Below are 6,561 nucleotides of genomic sequence, written 5' to 3' on the forward strand. Positions count from 1 at the left end.
AGAATATATGTAGTTTGTCCGATATGCATATCTAGATTAATAAGCTTTCAGTTAACGTATAGACAGACCATCTATCATACCTTTACAGATTTCGAGACGATCTATTCACTAAGGATAATAGAAAAATCCAATTATATGCCAATGAGTACTTTGCTAAAGAAAAAACCTTCTGAAGTTATTATGTCTTATTCATTAAATATATAAAAGGAATTTATTTGGTGACCTTTACTTTTCCGTGATTTTTAGAACAGCGAGTCTATAACAACACTTTTCAACAGTTAACTTCTGATATATCTAGTCTCCTAACAAAAGATAGAACATATTCTAAAATATTATTCAAAACAAAATGAAAAATAAATCTTTATCGATCAACATTATGGAATAGAAAATTATCATTTTATAGTATAATGTGCAATTCAAGATGTTTAGAAAACTGTTGTTATTCAATTATTTTATGCAATTCTGCAGAAACACTGATTTTTTTTCACAAGGATATGCATTCCAAGTAAAAAATGTAAATAACAGTAGAATGGTGTATGTCTAAATCACCAAAGCAGCATTAATTCTCAACATATTGATTAAAATATAATTTTTACATACCAAAAGGATATAAAAATTATAAAAAACCCAATTTTCCTCCTTACCCTGCCGATTAATATGTGACCAAACATACATATATATATATAACCAGACAAAGCAACTGTACTATCCCATTTAAGGTCCAACAAATACATATTCTATTGATATGGTATTGCAGGTCCAGAATATCAGCAGATATAATAATAAGAAGGTATGGTATGATTGTCAGTGAGACAACAACTAACAAAACACCAAATGATAAAACAGTGAAACACTATAGATCACCATGAGGATTTCCACAATGAGCAGTACTCAGCTATAATAAAAGACCACAAAATAAGAATTGTAAAAGATATCAAACGAAAAATCAAACGGCCTGCTTTCAGAAAAAAACCAACGGAGGATAAAACAAATTTGGTTCACAGAAATAAGCAACAATTAGATTATATGCTCCTGACGTCGGACATGCCCATTGAGAAAGTGGCGGAGTTAACCCTGTTTTCTGGAGCCCAACCTCCCCTTAACCAGTTGTCTAACAGCAAAATAAAAAAACGAACTGTGGAAACCAGTTGAAAAATGCATAGCTTATGAGATAAATTAAATGTAGAAAACCATGTTGCAAATACACAGACCGGTCGTGGCAGTGTATTTGTACATTCACACAAAAAAACTACAATAAGTAAATATCGGAGAGAACTAGCAGGTAAAGAATGTATTAAACAAAATTTTTATTTCAAATTTCATTATAAGTATTCAATACTTTTTTTTCAATAGTATCTGACAGAAGAAATACATATATAACAACAGATTCAGAACCCACAACCGATGCAATTTCAACAACAGACGAAACATCAACGGCGATGATTTCACCGACGTTAGATGAAAGCATCACTACTGCATTGTTTACACCTTCTTACAAGATGTCTACTAAGGGTGCAACATCTGGGCTCACAACACATAGTGTTCATGACACCATGACAACATATTCTACACAGGATAGGCAATATCATCTCGAAAGAGATGCATTGCAGGTTTGAATATCACACACTCTCTCGCAAATAAAAGCCAGTCTTGAAAGGTTATCTTGATCTAATGAAAGTAAATTTGTCCACTGCGGTTGTATCAGTATTTTTCTGATTTTTCCTCACCACAAAAAAAAACAAACATAGTGCAGTGGATTTTTTTTCTATTTAATTACTATAAAATATATTTGGTGGTTTCGTCAGCAAACCATGTACACATCAGCTCATATTTATATCTCTTTCTCTTTCTGAACTTAATGACATTAGCTCAGAATTGGAACACACAATATCATTTTGTATCTCTTTTCTTGTGTTATATCTCACTCATCAATTGATATTAAATATCGCTTACCAAAGCAAGCACTCAGCAAAACGAAAAATCACAAAAATTCTGAACTACGACGAAAATTTAAAACGGAGAGTCCCAAATCAAAAAATAAACCCAGAAGCCCAAAAGCACCAAACGAGTGGACAACAACTGTCATATTCATGACTTGGTACAGGCATGTTCTTATGCAGAAAATGGTGGATTGTACCTTGTTGTATAGCTCGCTCAACCTCTGAATTGTATGACATGTGCATAAAATTCCATTATATTGCCAATGATTTGTGAACAAAACAAACAGACATTACAGGTACGAATGATAAAAATAGGGATACAGAAGTCAACGGAAGTGACGATGAATTCGAATAGGCTAATTTGCTTAGTTTCCTAGTATAGTTGATGTATATTGTTTAATACATATTAAAAGCATATTAAGGAATGTTTGTACTAAAAAAAATGGCAAAATGAGCAAATGTGTTTCCATCCTCAGGCAATGTTGAGCTTAGAAGAATTTAATTACTTAATTGGTTCCTTTGGTTATATAACTTTTCAAGTTGTGCAATGCTAAAACACCAATGGCTTCAAAATTTGACCTTGAGTGTTCCTGGTGGAAGTAATATAGAAAGGTGCTTGGGACGCATTCAATTCATAAAGTGTTTATTTTATCAACGTTATTTTATGACATCAAAACAACTTTGCGTTTGTTTTTACTTTAATACAGTTTTCTCACCAATTCAATGTCCAGTGTAATGTTGATGGAATAGACAATATGACAAAGGCAGTTACAAGAATTTGTACAAACTATCTAACACTCCTCGACTACACGGTCCTTTTGAAGGTAAGGTGTTGGCAGATTTTCTCTTTTAATGTATGCAATATGAAGCTGTAGATATTACCAAGTACACACTGACATTGAAAATCGATCGAACCAGTCGATCTAATAATTATACATTGACAGTTTTATATAGAAGTACAATATTTGAATGCAGCAACAAATGTCATCTACAAGTATCTCTATTTAGTCGAAATTTATTCGATTTTTGTGGGTTTCATTATAACGTACGATGCTCTTATTAATGCTTTGAAAGTTTTTTTAACACACTTTTAGGAACTGTTTGCTACCATAAAGTTTGATAACCGTACACTATTGAAGACGATAAACCTATGATAACATTATGGTTTCCAAATTTGTATTCCAGATAACGTTAAACTTATAACAACAGCAATAATATAATATCAAGTATTTAACAAATGCAGGAAATATTGTTAAGGCTTTTATGTCTTTAGCTAAAGATTCTTGCGGCAAACATAATCAATTTTACCCATTTTGATTTATTTTCTTTCTTCTATCTACATAAACTGTGTGTAACAACAATCATCATAATAGAATATATTCCTAGTAGTATTTAACAGGTTCTCCTTAAATTGTCTATTTTTACTCATAAACTCTAATGAAAGAATAAAAATAATAAAATGCCATTCACATTTTTAATACAAGACTAAGAAGATGCGGTTGGATCAACAATGAAATATTTTTCTACCTGAGATAACATGATCCAAAAGCATCTAAAGGTATCTGCATGACCTTTAAGAATAAACAAACCTCTTACAGCATACCAACCAATAAAAGGCAATGACCAAAAAACGTAAAATAATTCAAAAAAGAAAGCTTATAGTTTGATGTGTGAACAAATAATTAACGAAAATAACTATGATAAACAGAAATTAACAACAATCACTTAATTGCAGATTCCTATTTTGGAAATGCACAAACAGACTATGAAGAAATTCACATTTCCCCTTAATTGGAACATGTAACAGAACTAACTCTTTTTACCAAAATTTATTGCAGATTCTATTAAAAATCTTGGATAGTGCTTTAAATAACGATATTGAGAGCAGCCTTCACGATTGCCTGGTAAGACACTTGTTTTACCTACTTGCAAAAAAAAAGAGTGTTCACGAATTGCAATTAATTATTCAGGAAAAATAGAACTACTCTTTGATAAAAGGACAAATAACAGTCAATGCATCATCATATAAATTGTTTTCAGAACAAGCAACCCGAACGACACAAACACACTAATACTGAATACGTGTGTTCCAATAAGATAACAAGTTAATGATCCACTAGAATCGTGTTTCTCACTTGAAAGTTTACATTCTATGATACGTTATATTTCGGTTTGATCGTGGAAACGTCGACATGATTATTTCAGCGGCTAGCACAACATCAACGGAGTAGTGATTTCTATGACGGTTCATAGATGTTAGTCTAGGTATAAAACTCATTTGTACTGTAGCTTAATTTCAAGTAATATTCTGTAAATGCAATAAACACCGCTTCAAACAGTAGGTAATTTCATAATAACTCACCACGTCGGTTTTATTGTAGATGAAATAGAAGTTAAAAACCGTTGAACAGATTTCGTTTATATTTGGCAGATCCATCAATATTTTTTTTAAAGACGTACAGTAAACTAACAATTAAGTTAATTTAGATACAATTGCAATGTTGTCTTTTTATCAGATAAAACTTCAACAGCAGAACGTCTGTAAGAGATCATCCATGTAAGTTAAAGAGGAGAATACACGGATGAAGTATTACCTCCCTTATTGTCTTTAAAATGAACGAAAGATTACAAATATTTTTTTTCTTATCAGAACGGTTACAGACATTGATTTACAATTATTTGTCTAGATTTTGTCATAAGAAGAGTTACTATTCTTTTTTTCGCGTCATCGGGTTTCCTACTGAATTGAATTGACCTGACATGAATTTATTTAGCATTGCTTATATGAATTATCTAATTCTAAATATGTTTGGGAATATAAGTTAAAAAACACCACACATATTAAAATATGTCAATAAAGTCATCTTCAGTCATATTGATAATTAACTATTACAGTACTTATGTAAACTCAATTTAACTACATATATTGATAAATGTATAAATACAGAAGATGATAGATGTGTTATGATTGTGTTTACCGCAATTATCCACCAACACAAGTACCAATAATGTATCAACTAAATTATATATAAAATATTTCAGCAATCTAAAGAATCTATAGATTTGATCGAGCCTTTTGTTAGTTTTGCTTTGAAAAGACTGAATATATCTACGAAACAAGAACTTCATCTTCAAAACCTAGGTGAGATAAATAGCAAAATAATTAATTTATCCATAATCCTTTATTACAGAGTTATGGTGACTAAACAAATTGTAAATTTTGTTAACCTCCATGCCATTTGTTTAATCGTCGTCTCATTGACAACCCTTCAACATCTTCTTAATTTTATATTATAATCAAGCGACAGATATATTTAGTACACAAGGAATGTCCACCGTTGGACTTTTGAGATGTATAAATATAGTACTTATGCAGGCGCAGAATTAAATAATCATGATTGATTAAGACTGTAAAAAATCAAAAGTCAAGCCCTTTTCTATCTAACTTTCAAGAGTCACCAGTGACGCCCGAGTAAAAAAAAGGCAAAGTAAAAAACAGCATTGAGAATCATCTATTTTGACGATTTTAAAAATATGGCTTAGGTTATCTAGTTCTGGGTTCGAAAAATCCTATATATTCGAACACGTTTCGTAACAGTAAATCAACAAATATGACCGTATCAATGATATTTCAAATAAAACTGATTAAAAAATTAGATTATTGATAACGAACACAAATCCTTAAACATGTTAAAACCGCATCAAATTATCCCACTGGATATTAGGAAAAATTAAAAAACAAACCTCAAACATGTCACATGTCATTTTTTGTATTTGTGCAATACTCACATTTATGCATCGTGTAAAACATGTTATGACACATGTTTTTTTTTATATATATGTATATGCTATCACATTATAACTCTACATGTGCTTACAAATGCACTTGTTGCCTACACGTACTTATTGTTCTTATATTTTTCAGATTATATTCTAGACATAGTTAACATAAACAATGTTTCAGATACAAACTATAATTTACAGAACGTAAGAATCCAGGAGATAGAACCCATGGGCAATGCAGGTACAACATATCTATACTTTTTCTGCTTTTGTATTTTCTATGGTTGGGTTGGTGTCTCTTTGACACATTTCCCATTTCCATTCTCAATTTTATTTTAAACGAAAATACCTCATTTTGTATGTCGCTTCTCTTCCGTCCACAATAAATTAATCATCATCCACTATGTCCTATAGGTACCATGCATAGTCGCATTTAGCATCCATTCTTAGGATAATTCAGATTGAGTTATTTTGCGAGAAAAAAAAAGAAAAGACTATTGTTTTCGTCGTGAAACCGATTGTTAGTCATAGATAGGACTACCCGTTTAAACTTGCACAAGTACTCAGAGGGAGGACAATTATTTTCACGTTTGTCTATATGTATACAATGATTATACTACTATAATATAGAGACTCTCTGTATTCTTTCTACTGTGTTCTTTGATTATATCTTATATGTCAGATGTGAATATTATACTCGAGGGCCAAATAATATCACGTAGAGTAGTCACATCAAATCGAATGTTGATTTCAGTGAAACATGTATAGTTATCGCATGAATATATGTGAATAATGATCCGAAAGATTTAAAGGATAGTAATCATCAATATCAAAGTTT

The sequence above is a fragment of the Mytilus trossulus genome, chromosome 4 (genome assembly GCF_036588685.1).
Source record: "Mytilus trossulus isolate FHL-02 chromosome 4, PNRI_Mtr1.1.1.hap1, whole genome shotgun sequence".
Lineage (NCBI taxonomy): Eukaryota > Metazoa > Mollusca > Bivalvia > Mytilida > Mytilidae > Mytilus > Mytilus trossulus.